Source organism: Rhea americana, unplaced genomic scaffold, assembly GCF_003343005.1.
Source record: "Rhea americana isolate MKP2758 unplaced genomic scaffold, rheAme1 scaffold_89, whole genome shotgun sequence".
Taxonomy (NCBI): domain Eukaryota; kingdom Metazoa; phylum Chordata; class Aves; order Rheiformes; family Rheidae; genus Rhea; species Rhea americana.
This window is the reverse complement of record NW_028187077.1, coordinates 722,956-745,887: the sequence shown is the minus strand read 5'-3', so window position 1 is coordinate 745,887 and position 22,932 is coordinate 722,956. Positions and strand designations below refer to the sequence as shown.

The 22,932-nt window shown below is 40.2% G+C and overlaps 1 long non-coding RNA gene across 2 annotated transcripts in view; it reads right to left on the bottom strand.

Moving 5' to 3' along the window:
- Positions 1 to 22,932, bottom strand: part of LOC146584874 (uncharacterized) — a 144,996-nt gene that overhangs the window by 85,637 nt on the left and 36,427 nt on the right. The window lies entirely within an intron of this gene.

The following is a 22,932-nucleotide window of genomic DNA, read 5'->3' as shown; positions in this document are numbered from 1 at the left end:
TGGAGCAGAGCCTTGTGTCTGGAAAGCTAGTGGCTTATTAGTGCTGCCTGCCTTGCAATTACTAGTAAAGCAGTAAGCTCCTTAGCTGAATAAACCAAAAATAAGATCCAGAACAGCAGGGCATGATTCTCCATCTAATCAACTGCTTTGCAGTCTTTATAAGATGTACAAAAATAGGCGAGTTGGGATTTGGAATTCACAGAAGCCAGGGCTACATTGATCACTAATCCAAAATTGAACAGTCAAAGAATGAATATGGATTGCTCCAGTAATAGTGGAGCTCAGGAGAATCTTAATGAGATGATCTAATGAGTATAATGTGGCAATTAGCTTGCCTACATGGCAAATACCTTTCTGTGTGGATGAACAGCACAAGTCAGCCAGTCACTCAGACCAAATGAAGCCACTCAATTCTCTTGTCCCATACTTGTACAACTCAACTAAAACAAAGGTCTGGTAGGACAAGCCACTTCCACTGCCTTCTGCAAAGCAARGCTTTATTGTAGTTCGTTAAGATCTGGCATAGCTCTGCAAGCTTGTATACACTAGGCATTTCATGAATAACAAATTTTTGGCAGCTGACCAGTCATCTGAATATTTCAAGGCTTGGCAACATTTCAGCACAATCTCTACAGCAAAGGAGGTACTTGGTTCAGTCAAATTCTTTCAACTGACCTTTCCTTGCATTTAAAGTATTCATCTTTTAAATAATTTATCATTCTTTTCCAATTTCTGTTGCAGTTTGATGAAAAAGCCCAAACCTGGCATAGGATTCTAGTTACAGTTCATACTGAATACTTCCCTCACAGACACAGATTAGAAATGACTAATTAACAGCTACCCTCCGTTCTTTGGAATAGGTCTAATTAGCCAGCCTGAGGTGTTTGTAGGAAACAAATGATGTTCCTCCATTTGCATGAGARATGGACGATGCCCAGCCAGCATAGCTTGCCATCGGTAGCTAAAAGACTCAAGGGTTTCCTCAAAAGGAAGAGGATTACTTAAGGGGCAAAATGGAAACCTAATATTTAGTGAAAATAACCCCCAAGATGAGAAACTGTCCCAATAAGGAATAGAGTGCCACATGTCACTGGACAAGAATAGTCTAGCATGGCTTCACTCAATTAAAAAGAGAACTGGTCAATTGAAATAAAACTGGAGCAACTGTTAGGCTGCCACGTAGAGCTTAGTCTCCTGGCTGTGGACATTTTTGTAATATATTGAGGAGTAAGGCATAGCACTGACTGTAGCTAAATTTAGCATGAAGTAACCTCTCACTTGCTAGAACCTTGCTGAGAAATAYGTGAGATCCAAGAAAAACAGAATGATGTAGGCCATGCGATAATCTCATGCTTTCATAAATGCTATCTCCAGCTTCTGGAGATCAAAAACCTTCCAGGAGCTAGTAGTCATTGCAGGACTTCCTTCAGTGACTATCTAGATATCTGTTTTACTTCAGCCTTTTACATCTGTACAAGAGTACTGCAGGGGTCTCACAAGGTCCAGCATGGTAGATGCTCTGTGAACACATTGGAAGACAAAGTTCACAGTACACAGAGCTTGGTAAAGAATCGATCTGCACTTTATTTCAGCGATGCTGAAATGACTAAGAGCGTAATTCAAACGGTTCCCAAACGGGAGGCCTGAGACTATAGAAAGACGACAATAGGGTCAAGAAGTAGTAGTTTTGGGGCAAACATTTTGGCTGGGTTTAAAGACCCTTACTAGGCACGTTTTTCTTTTCTTTTCTTTCTTTTTTTTTTTCTTCCTTATTTCCTTTAGATGCTAGTCCAGTTCAACTAAACAGGATTAAACTGCTTTCTACTTGAACCAACAGGCAGTTTTGTAATAAGTCTTTTGTAGTTTCAATGAAACTGTAGGATTGACTAAAATCATTTCACTAACGTTAAGACTACTAAAATAGAATTTTTCACCATTTTCGCTGTCTTACAGAATGTTTTACAAAGCAATAAGAGAAATTATTACTTAGAACTGGAAATTCCCACAGTTGCTGAAGTGAGAAATAGAGCAAAAAGAACTTTTCATGTCATGCCTTGTAAAAAAATATTTAAGAATTAGCGGTTTCAAGTTTCTTATGCGTTTTGCTAAATATTGCAGTTGTTTTGCAAAGACCACTGTGAACACAGCTGTGCCAGAATACTAACAGTTGAGACCATTGTTGGTATTTTGGCAAAACTATCTTACCGAAAAGCATGAAAGCCACCTGCTTTGAAATTGCAGATTCTAACTTTAAATCTTTGAGGAATGRAGTATACAGAAAAGGCAGGGGGTCAGAGGAAGAAAAAGGCTTTATTCTGACATCTTTACCCATGCCAGTAAAAGCCCCTTGAGACCACTCTCAGAGAAGGATATACCCAGACTGTAGGGCAGATATACTGCAGGGGAAGGAGAAAAGGCAATAAGYTCATGCTGAGAACGTAGCCCAACTCTGGACATAGCCAGAGCTGGAATGCAACCTGGGAATATACCAAAACCTGGAAGTTTTAGACCTCCCCACTGACTCAAATAAATCCATTAAAAGTATTACAGGCTTGTTCAGCATCTATATTGGTGACAAAAATCTGGCCTGGCACATACTGCACTACCCTGCCTTATGCTGTACTGGACTTTGCAAGAAATCCAACAGTTTCAGTGGCTGTTCCTAGTGACTTTATCTATAAAGTTAAAAATATCCTGAAGAGCAGACTTACCATGCAAGCATGCAAAACCAGCCAAAATCCTCCAGCTAGAACATACCAGAGATCATGGCCAAGCATGCCTYGTGTGCAGCCATGCATAGTCACACTTGCAGTTCACATCTATTTAAAGCAGATTGCAGAGCACACCATGTTGGTGACTCTTGCAACATTGTGTGGAAATTGCCTGTGGGACTCCTAGTAAACTCCTACTCATTGAGCTTAGGTCACCAGATAGATCTACCTAGTGATGAGACAGAAACATGCTGGTGAAACTCCCAGCCTTTGTTATGCCTTAACTAGAGATTACACTGTGGTATCAACTGTGAGCTCTGTTATCAACACCAAAGGCCAGACTATAGAGTCTCCCCTCCCATTGGAAAGCAGTAACTCACTTTGCAATAAGGAATTTCCAACATGGTGTTTTCCTTCTGGCAGCAGGCTACTCAAAACATCTGTGATGACTTAGATGCTCTTGGTTTCCCCTGCAAAGATCCACTGTGATATTTCTGACAGAATTACCTCTTCCACACTTCAGCTGCCAAAATAAATCATGTAAGTGCTGTTTGTCTGCTTCAGCGCACAGTCTACCAGGGTAATTTGGACTGCCACAGAAGCTCTGCTGTGATTTTGCGACCACAGTGTGATACACATATCAGATAGGTAGGGCCAGTGGATTATAGGCACTGCTGATGATACCTGTAGTTGGCAGAAATATTGCAGTCTTGATCATTATACAAAATACAAGCCACTGGTTAGASCTAATAAAAAAAAAAAAAGGAACTCCTCAAAAGCAAATAATGATACCAACATTCAAAGTGATAGGCGGAATGTGATTTTTACTTTTGAAATAGTGGAGGCCAAGAAAACATGATACAATTTGTGTTTAGGGAGACTGATACTCTGCTATGATGTTTGATCTGGCAAAAACCCACAGTCCCTTCCTTCAAGTTGGCAAAATACTAAACATGGAGAATGCTGTGCACAGACAATTTCAATTAAGCTGTCTTTTCTGAACTACAAAACATTACTGGGCACAGAAAACAGCAGAAAACACTTTGTTTCTTCCCCATCTTTAGAGGCATATATAGTAATTTAGACTCACTGAGTTTATAAGACAATAGGAAGAACAAATATACGCTTAATCAATGTTTAGTACCACCTTACTCTGTGTTGGCTATGGCTTGTTTTCAGTTTCACAAACAGTTGGCAGTGCCAACTTGAACATCCTGCCTTCAGATGAATCTAGATCTGGAACTAACAAGTTCGTTAATCATGGTCTGCACTACTCTAAATAGAACATGGATACAGAAAATTTGCTACAATGTAGCAAACTTGCAGATACAAAAATCATGTACCCGTTGCTTTAGTTCCTTGTCATGAAATTAGCTTAGGCAAGGTGTTTTTAGAGCTGATGAAATACTCTTCCTTATAACTATTTTTTTTTTAAAAAAAGTCAGTAACTTGGTGCCAACAGATATAAATTATGCAATATTTTACTTAAAATTATAGCAGTTCATGACATATAAAATTATTCTACAATTGTTGTGTGTGATCTGATGAAACTGATTGCAACAGTAGCCTTGACAGTGGGTCATATGAACAGGAACATTCATACTGCTGCAAGTAGAGGTAAACTTTTTCATCACTTGTCAGAACAAAAAATTTTTTTACTGATTATATCATGTTTTCTTACATATAGGGCCCATTCTGCATATAGATATTTCCGTATTTAATACCTAGAATTCCACCGATTGATGTTGACATTAAAGGATACAAGGCCATTGCCTAGAAAATATGTATGAATGAATTGGTGCAGCTCACTGCAGCTATATGTACTTGCAGCTGTCAGACCTGGTTTAGCATACACAAGAAAAAAAGAGAAAGGAGTAGAAATGCAAGGAAAGAAGAAATAGTAGACATGGGTCTCCATCTAGTACTTCAGTTCAAGAGCTATTCAGTTTATATCACTGTTCTCTAATTTACCTGCTTCCAGTGGGGSATTTAGAAAACCTGAGATTCTGCTGGGTAGGCAGGGAGCACAGGAAATCTCAATGAGCTGGGAGACTAGCCAGATTAGTATTCCCTTTGCGGCCAACCCCTGCTTCCACTCTGCTACTGCATACTGACATGTTTGCACTAGACTGCAAAAGGACACCTATGTGATAATTTCACAATCCAATGCAAGTTATTACCTATGAAAAATAAACTTAGATCTGTATTTTGTTTTTTTCTGCTGTAACTATAGCATACATTGTTAGCACTGCTCAACCATAAGAAAAGAATAATCATATTCAAATTTGCCCTTTAATCAGCAGCATTTTCCTCTTTACATGAGGAAAGTTCTGTACAGGTTTAGCTTGTGCTTTTGAGATAAACAGAAAATTACACTGCAAATTTTCTGGCAAGTCTACAAGGAGCAAAGCCAATATTCAGTAAAAAATTAAATTTAGAATTATAGTTGTTTCACCATTTATTCTCCACTGGATTTTATGCAATAAAACAGGATTCTAAATCCTTTATTTTGGAATGAAAAACATTCTTACAAGCATTTCCAGGACCACCATCCCAGAGAATGGTAGTCTTGGCTCCAGCAGTGYCACACTGAATTTGAGCCTGAGGACCACCCTCACATGGATATCTCACCTCATCCACATCTGCAGCACAGGTCCCTTGAATCTCTCTTGCCTGGCCTAGTACAACCACAGCGGACATTATCTGGGGTAACCGTAAGTGTCATTAGTCTTGTAACATCCCTTGCGTCTCTTCATAGCACTTGCTTTGGCTTTGATGCATTTGTAGGGTGCAAAACTATATGACCTTCTTTCTATGAAGAGCTCTGTATGACCTGCCCGTTTATCCACAGTTGCCCTTTGGCAGAAAGTGGAATGGAGATCCTGGTCCAGAAGTCAGGCTTCAGGTCAGCTGTCTTTTTCACTGGTCTCCTGTTTGCTCATATCTGGCAGCACAGGATGGACAAATAACACCCACCCTTACATGCTGAGGCCAATTAAGAGTTTTCACCAGACAGGTGCATTTCTCCCCAGACTCTGGGGCCACAAGCTACAGCATCTTCTGTGATACCTACTCTACAGGTATCATCCTGTGGATAATATCTGTCTATCTGGTATCTATCTATCAGGTATCTATCTGAAGGGAGGGTGTCAAGGGGACGGGGACAAACTCTTTTCAGTCGCCCCGTGTGACAGGACAAGAGGCAATGGGCAGAAATTGAAGCACAGGAAGTTCTGCCTGAACGTGAGGGGGAATTTCTTCACTGTGAGAGTGACGGGGCACTGGAACAGGTTGCCAGAGAGGTTGTGGAGTCTCCTTCTCTGGAGATATTCACGGCCTGCCTGGATGCAACCCTGTCTAACATGCTCTAGGTGACCCTGCTGARCAGGGAGGTTGGACTAGATGATCTCCAGAGGTCCCTTCCAACCTTACTGATTCTATGATCCTCACCTCTGATGCCAAAAGAGAAGGCATTAAGCAATGGAGAGAACCTGGCAGCCTGGGACATCCAGTGCTCAACAGAAGGAGAATAGAGGCTCCCAGCAGGAAGGACCATGTGGAAGCTTTCATGTGCAAGGTGGYGAAGAGGGAGCACAAAAGCTGCAGTCCTTCCCCAGAGCAAGGGGTCAAGAAACAAACATACATGACCCATACTATTCTTGACAAGACCCTTTGCTCTTCTCATGCAAGCAAGCCTTAAAGAAAGCACAGATCCTTAGAGTCAGCCCTCAAGAAAAAGCAGTAGCAGAATTTCTAACAGTTACTGCAAAGCTGCCTCATAACCAACACTCTATCTTTCCTCTTTACAGTATTAGTGGATGCACGTATCTAAAAAGCCATGCTATCCCTTTGTCAACTGACTGTCTTTAATGACTAATCATGCTAACTAACTGTGGAATATTATATGCAGTCTGACAGACTTTCCTCTTGCTGATGCTAGAATGAGCACTCTTACCCAGTGCTCAAGTTCCTCTCAAAAACCATTTAGGATGCAGACAGTTTGGGATTAGCAAATTTTGTACCTAGTGTCTAAAAAACAAGGTGATAACAATAGGATCTAAATAAGAGTCTACTGAGACTCTCAAGTCTCATAAAACCCCAGTCTACCTGCTGGCCAGAGACAGACAGACCCATTTTAAAGATTGGTGCAAACTACTGGGACACAGTAGGATACAACTCCTACCGGTACAGATTATCTGAAGGCACTTGGGCAACAAGTGCCTTTAAGAAACTGAGGGAAGGAAGCTAAACTCAACAATACAAAACCAAATGAAGAAATCAATACATCCTCTTCTGAGGACGCATAGCCAATGGGAAGCTTAAATTAGTAGGGATGGTAGGGATCCATTCATTCAGTGGATGGCAAARGCCAGCTGGATGTGAAAAGATGCCTTGTACACGTACTCCCACTAGCACCGAGCATCCACTAACCAGCACCAGTATCACTGAGGGGCTGCAGAGCCTCAACAAGAGGATACAGATGCTCTCACAATGGCGTAGCATCAAGCAGGCAGTCTGCTGTAACTTGCGSATCCCAAAACACTCAGAAKTCTGTACGTAGGCAATGTGTATCTGATTAAGCCATCAAATAAGTACAGAGATAAAGAGAAAAAGCAGAAGTCCAAGCTGCAGTAAGAGACACATCATCTGAGGAACTGGTGCTGATGAAGACAGAAGCAAGTGTAATTTTGATATATAGTTGACACAGGCAAGCAAATGTCTTTCAGACGAGATAAAAACATCAAGGCTACGGTTTAGTTGGTAATCTAGCAAGAGTCATAGCAGTTTTAAAGAGAAAAATTACACACCAGCCTGGAGAAAAATTCTGCAGTGCAGTGACCAAGTTCCTTCCAATCTTTTGGCTTGAATATCTCTATTCTACTATTGAGTCTGTGACGCAGGCATTCTAGAGAAAGACTCTTGTCCACCAGTTAGCCTAGTGTAGAACTGATTAGAGGGGAAGAAAAAGAAAAAAAAGAAAAGCAAGCTTGTCRGCACACATGGAGAGGGAGAAAATTTGTCACCATTGGCAGTAATGTAATGAAACAAGGAAAAACTCTTCTAAAGATCAGTATTCTTGAAGGAACAGAAGGCTTAGGAGGCTGAAAGAGGCTAATGTTTAAGAACACATCTGTAGAATGAACTATGTATAAATAACTCCTGGCACCATTAAATTAGTAAAAGGCACTTGCCACGTCAGTGACTGTTGCACAGAGATTCAGCAATTCAAAAGCAGATGGTCAGGTTATGCATACATACCTAGAAGACCAAGTTCCAATGCAGCATTATAAATAACATATTACTAGATATTTAAAATACTATAACATAGCTATTTTCAAAACATCAAGTCCTTTTCACATTTYTCTTCCACATATGACACCTGGAACAAATCAGGTCGCTTCTGAACACATGTATCTCAACAGTATTCGTTAAAGCAGCCAAGAATGCAACAGAATTTGGAACAGTCTTTCCAYGATGTGAGTTATTTGGCTTTCCAGTCCTTCCAGCTGTCCAATGATAACAGAGAGCAAGTGATCAGTAACACCAGGTATTTTGGATACCAGAATAGTGACCTCTTTTTCCTTTGGTAAATGGGATCGTCGCTCCCCTTGGATGCATAAGGTTGTTGTGTAGCGGCATGTTAGCAATTTGTAAGGCAGATGTAGCTGACATGTTTTAGAGGAGCATCTTGTATTAAAGAAGAAATATCTGATGTGTCCCATGGAAAAGTGGGCTGTGAGGAGCAGAATAGAGAATAAACACTCAGGACTCATGACTGCTTATCTCTAGAGGTGATCTGGTACCCTTGGCCTCCTTCATTAATTTCTCTTGAGTTTAGGCAGCAAAGGATTCACGATGTTCAAGTTAGGTGCTTGTAGTAGATAATCTCATTAGGTCCTGCAGTTCTCTTTCACTATAGTAAAGACACAGGCCAAGTTCTCTAGAACTCCTCATCCTGGGACTAACCATATCTGCTGGTCAGTAGCATACTATTTTCTTGCAAATCCATTTCATAAGCAAGTTTTCCCTGGCAAGCTAAGGAATAAAAGAGTCAAACAATTATTATTTTAAGAAAGTAAGGTCTCTTGGAATTCAGTTGGTCCTGGGCAGTTTCCTTATAGAATTGACTTGTCAACATAGAGAAAGTCAGCAGCAACACTGTCCTTACATTCCTTATAGAAAATGGCATTTCTGAGAGCTTAGTGACAACTAGCATCAAATATCTAGTACAAAACTACTGTGATAGACAGAAAAAAAAACCCAAAACCAAACACTGTTTGTCTCTATTTTAGGAACTTAAATGTCTTTACTACCAGTAGTGACATATTTCTGTTCTCAGTCCCTCTCTGGAGGTAATTTACCCAGTTACAAAGGGGAACAGAAGCACAGAGAGGATAAATGACTTGACCAGAGCGACCTAAAAAGTCTACAGGGAGAAGTTAATTGAGTCCAAAATCCCAGTCTAACACCTTAAGCATCAGACATGTCTTCAACACACATAGGGGGAAAGTCTTCCATATGCTGAAGGATGACAGATGTCTTGCTGTATTGGATTTTCTCAGCTACTTTTAATACATTAAGGTTGAGATAGAAAGTAGGGAATCTGCTTTTTAGTTCCTCTTTTTATAATGCTGAATTGTCAGCTGAATAGAAACTGCTTTAATTTTTACTCTTAATTTTCATGGCCATCATGGGTATTTGACAGCACTTGGGATAAGGTCATTTCCTCCAGTCCCTCTGTCTTTCCCTGCCCCCTCTGTCTTTCCTTCTCAGGTATTTATGGACTATCAATCACAGCAGTATCTAAGCACAAACTGTCACCTGACTAATGGCCTGTGGCTTTCAGATACCATAGCAACTTAAAGAGACACATCTGCATATACCTCTGTCACTGTAATGATGCAATGCGTTTAAAATACGACATCCATTCTACTATTATATCCTGCTTTTCACACAAGGTCAGGGTGATCTACACCAGACCTCCCAATCTCTGTGCCTGCAGAACAGGTAAAGTCATCTCTCTRCAAAGTACAAGTGTAAATAAATTACTGAAGCATGGCCTAAATGGTTTTCCTGTGAAGGGGAAGAATCTCTAATTCTAATTAGACTATAATTTCATCGGGTGAGCTAATAGCAGTTACCCTCATTTTGCCCCTTAGAGAGCAAGAAGCTGGAGCCAGGATGAGGATACAAGGTGTCTGGCTCAGTGGCATCTGGCTTTATGGAGCTGTGCATGCACCGCCTCCTGCCGAGCCAGGACCCGAGGGGCTCCGAGCAGCTTGATGCTCTCAATCTCAATTGCTCAATAAGGTAAAACACAAAACTCTCCCCACGGCTTATCTAAATGCTCCCTGCTTTTCAAAGCCTTCTCCTTTCTCTGCTTCCCTAGCCACGTGGAGTTTTGGCATTCAGTCCCTTTGTCTACTTGCATAAACTGATAGTGGACTATCCAACTTAAACTCCACCCATCAACATACAAAAAAACCTAGAATATATCTGGAGGGCCTTTTCGCTGGAGGGCAAAAGAAACATTAGTTCCAGGAAGGCTTAACAAGAATGGAAGAAAGGGAATGACTTTGAACTGAATCAAGACACAAAGGTATTGATTTTTTCCCTTTATAGCAGGAGTCTAATCACTCCCCTAGAAAACAAACTAGAGGCATCCCTTGCAGAAAACCTAAAAACTAATTTTCAGTATTTATTTCAGACTTCAGCTGGATGCAGACATGAGGCATGGTAATCACAATCTAATCAGTACTCTGCATCTTGCATGTAAGATGTTCTTACATTCAAAAGATCAAATGCTGTTTTTTTTTGTCTGCAAGTTTATGTGGTGTTCTCTCTCTCTACACACACACTTGATCCATCTGCCATCATATTTCTACTATGTAGACAGTATCTATAAATGGATGGCTATACAAGGATCTAAGCAGAATTATATGAAAGAAAAAGAATTATATGAAATAAAATCTTCTTTACTATCACGTTTTTCTTTCCACCTGTCTTGGTGGAATTTCTGCATACGACATGCAAGTACCTGCAGCTTACCAGGTGCTTTTTGATTCTTAATAAATGGTTTGTCTCAGCAACCATATTTGCAGCTCATAAATCATACTATACTAAAAAGTAGTACCTTCCATTTACTCATTTGAAATACACCCCTTTCAGCTATGAGTATCCTGATAAGATCAGTTTATTGCTACTGTTAATCTCTCTCCATTCTCTGTATCTGTCAGATTTTTTATTTGGAGTCATATACTAATTTTATGCCTTTTGAGCCTCATTGTTCTTTTGCCAGGTCTGGGGATCATGGTAGATGGCCATCTCTTTCCAGCAAGGAAAACTTTGAAGTTCTATGAATCACAGACAGAAGCGTTCTGCAGTTTCAGCACCTTCCCGCCCCCTTCTCCCCCTTTTGCAGGCACTTAGTTGCACAGGCAAGGCCTTTCACTGAACTGTGGCTTTCCTTTGAGAAGCTCATTCTCTGCTGCATGCAAAGACAGGATATCAGTTAGCTTTGCAATCACCTCCACATTAACAGGCACATACAGGTTTCCTACTCACAGCATCACTTCCTGAGGAAACAATTGCAGCTTTCTAAAGTGGACTTACAGCAGGAAAAAACATAAGTTGTTTGTTGCCTCAAATGCTCACCAGAAACCTGTCAATCCTAAAATAACACTGATATACTACTACTAGAGGTGAAACAGACTGTATCTCATCCACTGCTCATTTATCTTACAGGTTTGCARTCTTGCAAATGCCACAACACTGAGGGTAACTTTTACTCCTGCTAATAGAAAGCTGTAGTAGGGAGAGAAGGAAGAGTAATGAACACAGCTTAGAGTAAGCTGGTAAGGAGGTTTGCGTCACGATTGTTTGGATTGGGAGGTTAAACCACTCAGTAGTAGTATTTACTTCACTTTAAAATCATAAGCCGAGATGTCACCTACTTAGTTTACAAGTAGAAAAAGACATTATAAAACGAGTTCAGATTCTTTTCTTTCTGTTGYCCTCTCAAGGCTTCAGCCCTCACTGAGACAGTATGACTAGCGAACTGCTTTTCCTGTTTGTCAGAAGGTAGGAACCTCTCAATGGACTCCGACTAGGAACTGCCTTTGCATCTCGGCATGCAGAGTTTTCCTCCCTCTCTCCCGTCCCCTAGAATTTCCAGTTCTTCAGGAGCACGGATGCAGTTGGTGGTTAGGTGCAGTAACATTCACGCTGGTTCGCATTGAGTGCTGCACTGTAACAACCTGTGCAAACAAACCCACCCCTCTGTCATCACAGTTACATAACAACACTCTTAGGGGGCATCAGCACTTCCAGAAGATAATCTTGTATACACAGTTTTATACGAGACATGCTTTTGAAGTAACAGCTAAAATTCCTTTCCATTAACTGTAATTCAGGAACTCCATATCTATCTGTCTGTCTTATTTATGAAACTCATTCTACCAGACACATCAGCTAGGTGTGATGCTTTAACAGAGGTGTGAGCATCRAAAGTGGTTGGAAGAAGACTTGAAATGAAAATGAAGCCACAAAGTTTAATTGTGAAAGGCTACAGAGTAAACAGTCTGGTAGTTTCCCCCATTTATATAAATAATCCATATTTACACAMATAAATGTTGAGCTACTTTCAGACTGGCTTGAATATTTTGAGTAGCACCAAGCTTTTGAATTTTTTTACTTTCATATATTTAAGATACTATTTCCAGCTCTCTAAAGAAGAATTCAGTTACCGTTTATCAGTCGCTTTATGTAGACCAAGTCATCCTGATCTTTTTCAAAGCACTACAATTCCTAGATAGAAGAAAACTTTAAGCAACGAAGCCTTACCAAATAGTCTAAAAAGAGGGATATATTTATCAAGTAAACATAGAATCAAAATGTCAGAGCAAAGTAAAAAGAGTAACCATATTTTTTGCAACCTTAGATTGTTTCTTCCTCAACTCTAAATTTTTGCTAGATTCTGTTTAGTCTAACCTCTGTTCAGTTACTTTTTTTGACTCTAAGAAGAAAAGAGGAACCCAAAACTTGTTCATTAAAGCTGGTTCACTCAGGGCTTTCTATGGATTATTCCATGATTCTCCCTAACACTCAAACACCCACTCTAACTGAGTTTCCAAAAGACCAGAATAGAGTCTCTTGATCATTACTATTTACCTTTCAAGAAGTTCAGAAAGGAGAAAGAAGTTGCCATCTAACCAACCTCACCTGGCTCCATCTCCCATCCAAAAGCCAAAGAGAGTCTCCTCACAGTGCCCCCCTGGCTATCACAGGCCGGAAGGTCCCCGGGGCCAGGAGACCAGCTGCCCACCTCCTCACCAGGCCCATCTGCTGCCCCTCATGACCTCACTCCCAGAGCATCAGCAGCAGCTGAGGTCGTAACATGACTCAGCAGCGAAAGCCAAAGAGGAGACAGAGCTGTCCTCGGATGGGGGCCTGGGAGCTCTGCCCCTGTCCCGGCTGCTAGGGGCAAAAGTGCTCGTAGAGAAATCAAGAAGTGCATTATCCCTACCACACRTTTATCAAGCTCTATTTTACACAGAGCTAGGTTCTTTTTTTCCCTGCGCTTTGAAATGCACCTKCAGTCCAGAATATCACCTCGGGTCTTCATAATACTCTTGGCCTAGAATAATTATTCMCTACTGATGTTGCTTTTAATCTTTTTTTCACGTGAGCATTGTGCTGGTGTTATAATCATCCTGCAAGTCAATTGATAGGCCTAGGATGTGTCCTTTGTCACTTTTCTGAAATTCTGATGTTTTCTGAACTAGACAATCTTCAATCATTCTTTAACAGCACAGCTGCTATCTCTTACTATTATTTCATCATACATATTTCATTAAATATAAAATTAATATTTGTAATMAAATTACATTAATATTTGAATATAGTTACCAGATAACATAATCATATACATTTAAATTCAATATTTTATAATTTATATTTCAATAGAATCTATAGTGTTTTATTTTCTTTGTATGGGTGATTTATCTTGAAATCTTGCTTTGAATTTTTTTCTTTACAGTGCAAAAGTCCTGATGGTTCTCCCAGTATATAATATATATAATTAAATTGAGTTTTCCACTYCAGGTGTTTTCACTGACCTATGCCCTTGCTTTCTCAGTTTTTCCTTCTGAAATCCCAAACCTGTTATAATTTAATTCCATTTAATTTAGACTGAATCAACATCTGATGGTTTGATCCAATGTTACTTCCAATGGTGACAACTCAGTAATTTTTTGCTGACCTCATCCAATTCCCTACGCAGACAGGATAATCACATATGATTAGGTATCACCTGCATGATTACAGCTTTCTACATGCTCTAACTTGCAAGAAGCTGTTCTCTGACAGTCCTACCATCTTAATTAACAATTCTGTTGACGGAGTACAATGAAGTTGGAAATGAATTTTGACCTTTTTGCTAGCTCATTGTACTACTCTAATAGGAATTAAATGGCAGTAAAACCTTTGCTTCTATTGCTAAGCTACATGAATGTCTGTTACCATTCAAAACTAATAATCTAAGTGTGCCATCTACCTTGCAGAAAATATTCCATTAATATATTTCAGTTTCACATTAGTCCTGAATTTGCCTGTGTGTGCATGTGTGTGTAAGGGAAATAATCTGAATTCCTGTCCTTCAGATTTCGATCTTGTGGTGGATTGACTTTGAGGCCAAAGAAAATGCAGTCTCAGCTTGTGGATTTTCTGTAGTATAATGCATGAGGTTACACTGAATTAGACTTCTGTCTTTAATCCTATCACTCCCATAAATAAGAATCACAAAACATATAAGAATGTCAGTAGTCTTTGGAGCTCTGTCACTAACAGTTTTTGACCATGTCTACCACTGGGCACATAATCTAATGGGGTCTAGGAAGAAGAAAAATAGACAGCATCTTTACATGAAACTTATTTCCATAGGAAACCAGGCTACAAAACTGTACTGTTTTATTTTAACAGCATGTACTTTTATTACATCCCTTCAGAATACAGTCTATATTAGAATCATAGAGATCATAGAGACGGATCAGTGTACAGCGACTCATCTCTTTTAGTTATTAAAAATCCAAGGTGAAAGAAAAGCCAAGCACAGAGGATGGCTAATGGGGACTTGGTGTGGTGGTGAGATAGGGATTTGTGTTAGAGTAACTGTGGTTTCTACTTGTAATTTTATTTGTGCTGTTCACTTAAAAAGTAACTCATCAAGCATTCCCGTATGGGTTTTCTGTACAGTTGGAGTTTCCCAGTCTCTCAGCATCCAGCTGTTAGACATATGTGGCAACTAATGCAAAGGCTGTTAAAATGTACTTTCTATGCATGAAGGAGGAATTATGACACTTAGACTTGTTCTCAGCTGGGCCTCTAAATTTGTACCTGCACGTGACTGTGTAGAAATGCTGCCTGTTCTCAGAACTGCCCTGTTCCTTGTTCTTTACTCAAGTCAGAAATGTTGCAAAGAATTATGAATAACACATTGYTGTAAGTATTTATGAAGTTAATGAAGGGTAATGGAATGCACTCTCATAAGCTGGTAACAAAATACAGGCATAAACAAGCCCAGCCAATTTATCTTACAAGTAAGGCAACAGCATATGGATGAAGAAAATAAAACAAATAARCAAGTATCTGTTTAATGAGCCACCAGAATCAAACTAAACCCTTCACACTAGCATTATATCTTTTTCCTCCAGAATAATATAAYGCAACTTTTATTTAAAGTAATGCACCTAGCCCAGGTCTTTTCTTYCCCCTTCCGCAGCTGAGTAGATTTCATACAGTAGTCAAACAACTCAATACCATTTGGGGTAGATGCATTGTACTAAGAAGGAATCTTCACACCTTGGCTTCCTTATAAGAAGTACTTTGTATCTATATTGCCTAACCTAAAGAAATGTGTATGAAGTCAACTRAAGTGAAAGCAGGCTAATTCTAACATGTTAAGAGGTCAGGGTGACACCCGGTTCTTASAAAAAGATGAAGGGGCTTTCAGGCACAAATGTAAAAGAAGCCCTAGTAAACTCATTTAAACATGAGGTTCAAATTCTYTAGGAAATGCTGGTTTGGTTTGGAGTACAACTGGGCATTTCAGTGTCATGAAACGCTCAAGAATGCTTGAAGATATTTGAAAATTAACTGTGATATTTCTGCCAGCAAAACTGAAAAGAARTGTCATCTGAGTGTCTTACACTTGCAATATTTTCAGTTCCATKTTACTAGAGAAGTGCTATACAGCAGACTTGGCTAGAGTTTGGTGGTGCTATTTTCTGAGTTAGCTATATTTCTAAAGCTTCTAATATACAGTTGTTGCTATTTTAAACATTTTAAATTCAAAGAAAAGCAGCTCGCTGGAGTTCACTACAGGAATTCACATTCTTAGATCTCTAATATAACATAGAACAAAGCTAGATATTAATAATTTTTTTTTGCACTGGAAAGGCTAGTGAATGTGAGAAGGGCTTTCCATAAAATATGTTTTTTTATTTTTTTCTTTTTTTAAAAATAAATGCTTTCACTATTTTGGCAATTTAAAAATGAAACTTTTCTTTAAAACCAAATAAAAGGCTGTATCTTGGCTGTTTGAGTGGTCCCAGACTAGGGAAGACAGAGAATCTCACCAGATGTTCCTGAACTGAAGGCTGTGCATATCTACAGGAAAAGCGGTTGTGGAGAGAGGCTTTCTCCATAGAAATTCAAAATAAACGGCAGTGAGGGCTGAGCCAAGTGGAGCTGACAGCTTGGCAGCTGTTCTGGATGGATCCTCCAAACCTCGGAGATAAAAAGACAGCTGCTGCAGCCTAGTGGAAGCTGTGAAGCAATCCCTTCGCTGAGCCTTATTTCTCACTTCCCAAATTCTGGGAATGACAGAGGGAAACGAAGAATGAGGGGCAAAATACAGCTTTAAGGGAGGAAGGGTATTAGCAAGGGAGCAAGAACATCTGTTGCTTATACCTAGGGTCTTTCAAACGTGCAGACTGTGGAATTTGGTGTGCATCTGGGGTGGGTGTGGGAAGGCAAAGGAAGTCCATTAAAGGAGGCGCATAGCAGGGGCCCTGCAAAACAACAGACTGTTTGCTGTAGCTCTTGCCGGAGGGTGCGTGGGGTTAGCATGATGATAACCCACCAGTCCTTCTGGAGGCAATTCTGCTTGGGGAGTAGTAGCTGTGGCTCCCACAGGCAGAGCAGGCAGTAGATCGCTCGCTCGCTTGCTCTCCCAATTAACCGATTTGTTTCCTTTCATGTTTGGTCAATGAGTTACAGTGCATTATGGCTTCAGTGGATACAAACTAATTAAGGGGGAGTGAACTAGCAAACACTCATTTAAGTTTGGGTTCCTCATTTAGGCAAGGGGATAGCTTTAATATCGCGTATACAGGATCCAATGCCAAGAGTATTGAACCTTTCCCTGGTTGAGAACTGTCACGAATGGCATCTGTGTACCGTATGTCACTCCTCTTTAAAGAAGAGTGGTTATGTCTATGTTCTCCGTTCTAAGCAGCAACACATTCATAATCATCAACATAGCAAAAATGCCCACAAGATGTTCCTACTGGGAAACCAAACAAGCGACATCAGTGCTTTTGTTTGCGACTCAAACTGTAGGCACTCCAGTCAAATGCTATGTTTAATCGTGCAATTCAAACTTTGCATATGCAGYGTAAACATTTGTTTTAGAACAACCTGACAATAAGTCGCACGAGCTTTGGTCTTGCTCACTGCTGACAAAGAGAGACACCTCTAGAAGCTACATGAGGCATCTCCAGTTCAGTATCTTTTGTCAGAGGACATCTGCTTATCAAATATGAGGCTCCATGAGGGGATACATGTCAACATGAATGTGTGGGAGGCTTGGGGGAAGAGATGTGTGTCTCATGTCCTTGGCTAGCATATCAGTCTGGTGGAAATGGTGCCCACCAGAAATACATGAGAGAAGTGTATTTGCATGGCAAAAAGATTAGGGACTTTGTAAGAAGACTCCCATACTCCCATGGCCAGCCTGTCTCCTCACTATTAGTGCTGCCACTTTACCTCAAAAGCAGATCGAATATACCTAGTGCATGCCTCTGGCCATCAAGGTCTGGTCCTGTTCTGCTAGGAACACGTGTGGCTCTGTGCTAAGTGTTTGTGTATCCCACTAAGTTTTTTTTTTCCAAGTTACCCCCAAGCTTGCTTAAAGCCCTCATTTTTATCTAAATAGTGTGGGTATGGGGAAAAATTGGGGCTGCAATTTTGACTATTAAAATACAGTAGGCCTACCCCTAAGATAAAGTCCTAATACATCAAAGGATAAATACTAAAGAGAGCTCTTCAGCTCTAGGATTAGAAGCCACTATTTTTAAACCATTTGTATTTTTATCTTGCTTCGGGCATTCCAAAGCTTTCTATGAGCAATTACCCTGAAGTCAGTGTGTTGTGTAATACTGGCAATGACTATGAGATTCTTTCAGCTATGGAATTATGGCTTGTATCTATTTCTTAGTTCTGGAATTACAGCTTATTTCTGTCAAGAAGACAGTCAAATTATCACAAAAGGGGAAGGCAATTGTTTAACTCATCTCTACTTTTTGCAGTGTGAAAAATGTCATTTTTATATTGCTTCTGCCATATACGCAGATGTTGTTGCTTTCAACATTGTCTTTGTTATTGGAACACAGCTGAAGAATAATTTTAGTCCCCTGCTTTACATAGTCTCTTTCATGTGCTAGTGCTGCAGCCATCAGCCAGACAAGACATTTGACTAAGCAAACTGGCAGTTTATTTCACATATTCATGAGAGATGAATAAAATTGTATTCCAAGTTTATGCATGAGAYGCCTCCAGTTTGTTCATTTTTATGCCAGACTTACTTTCCTCATTAGTTTCTCTTTTGTTTCAGTTGAGAGATTTTTGACAAAGTACCTTTTAAGCAGAATTTTCTAAAATCTTTCATCAAAATAGGGATGTTTCATACATATTTTATGACAACCCACAGATCTTTTTCTAATTTGTTCTCTTGAAATACCAGAATTCAATTTTCCCCAGCTACTTGCCTGGAACAATAATTTATTACATATAATATGCATGTGCACACATATTTTGTATATATTCAGCCCGTTTGAATAYACAAACACACACAAAAATGTTGGCACTTCTGGAAAAATATAAGCTGAAGAACTTACTGTTAAGTTCTGATCTGGCATTTGGTGGGGAGCTGGATTTCCCTGAGACCTAGTGCTTATGGAGAAGGCACTTTGCTCTAGAGAAATATGAAGCAATGCACTTGCAGTGTAAACTTAGCCAGCTACTGAGAGCTCAATCTGTCTTTACAGCRGTGCAGTCTGCCACCATGACACTATGGTATCCCAACAACAAAGACTTTCTCTGCACTGCGAYGAAGAACAGTTACGCTAAAAGGAGAAAAATTCAAAACATCTAAGACTTTCTCCTTGGATGAAAATCAACCCTGATCTGGAATCCCTGGAACTTCCTTAATTGAACTGTAATTTCTGTGAGAAACTATCTATTTCAAGAGATTTCCTGCATTCAGTTTCCAAGCGGATAATGCCACTTACGCTATTTCAGCATTTTGTGTTCTGCTTGAAGCCAGTGAGTATGGGAATATGAAAATGGGAACTAATTTTTAGAAGCATTATCTGAATATTTATGAAGCTTCAGAGCTATGGCTCTTTATCAATTTGGGGAGAGGAAAGTCTTTCTCTGGTTTAGGTCTTGAGTGTCAAAATGATCTAAATATGAAAATGAGGAAGGACATAAAAAGAAAAGGTTTTTCTCCCATTCCATAAGGCTGAAAGGCTCAAATATGGCAGTTCACAGCTTAGTGTTTCCTGGCACCAAAACTCATAAATGTTCCAATAATGCTGCAGGGACAATGAGTCCAATTTATGTTCCAAGTGTGAAATGCCCAAATCTAGCACAACTGGGAGCCGTTCACCATTTCATCTGCATGGAATGATTGCAGAGAATAATTAGCAAAATGAATGAAAAGGCTTTGGACTCAATTTTAATCTACCTCTATCCAATGGTAATAACACCACAATTCATTAAACATCAAATGCACATTAGTGAAACACAGTGGCAACTTAATTCAGCTGGGAAGGGCTTACCCCCAGGGAGAGCTGAAACAAGCAAGCCCATCATTTCTCCATAGGTGGTTAACCTTAATTAAACTTCCCAATACACAAATTTGTTCTCACCTCGAAAGAAACATTAAAGAATAACTTAAAGCACCTTCCAGTTGTGTTTCAAGATGCAAGATGGTTTCCTTGTCCTGAGCAAGCTGAGACAGCAGGAGCCGTGGAGATTTTGATGGAATACAGTTCAAGCTCTCGAACACTATGTTTATGCAACAGTGAGGAAACAATTTATAAAATCTTTAGGGAATATTATTAAATATCACAAATTTATTTATTCCTCTGGATTAGTCTACTCTTGTCCTTGCCACTTCTGATGCAGTGCTCCCTTGTTAGTTTGTTTTTTCACTTATTAAAGGCCAAGCATAATTCTGTTTACTCAATCTATGGGAAAACAGAGTGACAGCTTGCTGTGGGCCTTGGGATTAAAAGCTCTATCCTGAAGTTTCATTTCCTTGCAAACCATTCTATCAAAGCAATACAGGAAAAAGATGAGCCAATTTTCCCTTTCTCTTAAATTTCCCTAAAGGTTTGTTAAGTGTCTTTAGCTCAGACTAAATCTAGATGGAAAACACTCGTGTGTTCTGGTTCTTGTTTTCTTGGTAAAATATCTTGGAACTTGGCAAGCGTGTGGACTGAGGGAAGAAGTTAATTTGTCTTATATCCTGCTCAGCTGGATTCTCTTGCCTTCTGAGATCTCCGTTTGCAATTCTAGGACAGTAAAAATCAGCCATTATAGAAATTGTGTATTAATTTTCCCAGGGTTTCATGTTGCATCACTGCCACACATATTCAGAATTCTCTAAGACATTATGTAAGGATGAACAAAAGCAACTAGGATCCAGTATTCTTAGGATCTGTCCTTGACTCTAGCGCTGACTCGCTCCTCAGTTCTCTGAGAGACAAACCTCCTTCTCTGCCTTGGCAATAGCGTGCAGACTTGACCACACAGACTGGCTGTTGTACCCAGAATAGTACCCGCATCCTATGGTCATTCCAAGCAGAAAGAACCCTTCTTGGGGGCAAAAAACAGTGCTTGAATAGCTATCCCCTCTTCCCACTTGTTTCTACACAAAAGGCATTTGTGATTCAGCAACAGACACAGACACAAGTCGCTGCTGGTGTTTAGTTTCTGGGAAAGCTGTCTCTCTCTTCTGTATCGGCTGAGGAGGGAGAAAGCTGGGGAGCCCCCTACTTCTTGCTTCACAAAAAGCTGGAAGAACTGGACATGCGGAACGTCTCAGCATTAGGACGCTGTGCACATAAAAAATATACCTTAAGACAGACCTAATGAGGGGACTGGGCTGTCAGCCCAGCTCTGTCTGTGCCATACTTCATAACTGCCATAGACTTGACCTAAAAAAATCCCTCATGGTCTTCTTCCAGCAATGCCTTCCACTGCTGAGAAGGTACCCTGGCCCAGCTCTGAGTGAGCAACACTTGTTCTTAGCCCAAAGAAGAAGTAACATATTGCTGCTTTGCCTCTAAAGCTKACATTTTCCATGTAAATGAGAGAATATAAGAATGTATTCCCAGAGAAGATTTTAGAGAGAAAAATAGGACATGTCCAGGAGAACCAACAGTACACAAACTGCGATGGACAACCCCAATTGGAAAAGGCCTGTTTCCTGAAGATCTAGTGGTTGTATTGCTCAGTAACCTTAAATAAATAAATAAATAAATAAATAAAATTTATTATGTCACTTGCCAAAAATAACTACTTTGGACTCCATTTCCAGACTTGCATTTTTCATGCAGTATTGATATGCCCATAACTAATCTGAAGGAAGATTGGGAAGCAGAGTCTAAAACCAATCAATTAAGATGGAGATGTCTGTCCCTCATCACATTCCCCRAACAACTCTGAGTCATCGAAGAGACCCTTCCGCTACTTACTATTCCTCTGATACAGAGGGCATATCAGGCACACTCAGCATACTTGAGCTATTTTATCCAGAGAAATTGGCCAGGTTTGATGTTTCTTGTGAAAAAGTAAATCACTGTCTTCCTTATTCTTCCCACTGCCACATAAATCAGCCTGTAGGAGCCCTTTGTGGCAAAAGAGCGGTTAGGTGTAAATCTCAGGAAAAGGAATCGCTGCAGCTTCAGATCTGTGACCAGATACGGAGAGTTTTCCTCAGCTGGTGTTAGGGTGACAGACATTTCTGACATCAGTGATAAAACTTGTTTTGACTCCTTGGCATGGTTTCCCTAAATCTTCTCCATCCTCTCATGCAGTCCATGAACACACCAGGGGGAGCAAACTCCAGGTGCGCTAGCAGGCATGGCTTTAAATAGTTCTAAACACGGCAAGTTTGTGTCTCTGTACTGGCTTGGCTGAGATTTTACAAAGGATTAAATGTTTTGAATGTGAAGGTGATGAACCACCGCTCAGTATGAAAAAAAGCTCAGATAACAGCAGGGGCTTTTAAATTCCTCCCCTTTTTAACATTTCATATACAAAGGAAAGCCTTGAATTCAGCGTACTAGTTGTGTCAATGGCAGTGTGGACTSTTTATAAACATATGACAAGCAAAGACGATTTAGGGGAAAAGTCTGGCAAAAGTCTGCCAGTCTCCGAATTTCTCTTTTGTAATCGCCATTCTGCCTAAGCCACCACAGGCAACTAATGGGTAAAATAAATTAAAACCAGGAGCTGCTCTTGTCCTTGTGATCCACGCAGGGGGCTGACAATCCCTCTTTCTCTTTCTTAGAAGCCCCTCTGACTGCAAGACTGAAAAGCTAACCTATTGCTTTTCCTACTACAGGTTGAGGCTTGTTTTTCTTCCCCTGACACCCTCCATTCCCCTTAGTCCCATCTAGAGATCCTGGGGCAAAGACTGGAAATGACAAAAGGACAAAGCCCGCTTCCCTTCATTGCATGAATAGGAAAAGGCCTCTCTGAGACAACAAAAATTGGGCAGGCAAATTGATTAATTGGGGGGCTGTAGGATTTGCATGCAGCAGAACTGYGAAGAGCAGAGGGAGGAATGCAAGTTGGCGACGGCTGAACAACAGCTTCTCAGTGCCCCGTGTTCAGCTCAGGGCGAAACAGAGAAAGGGCCTTTCTACGA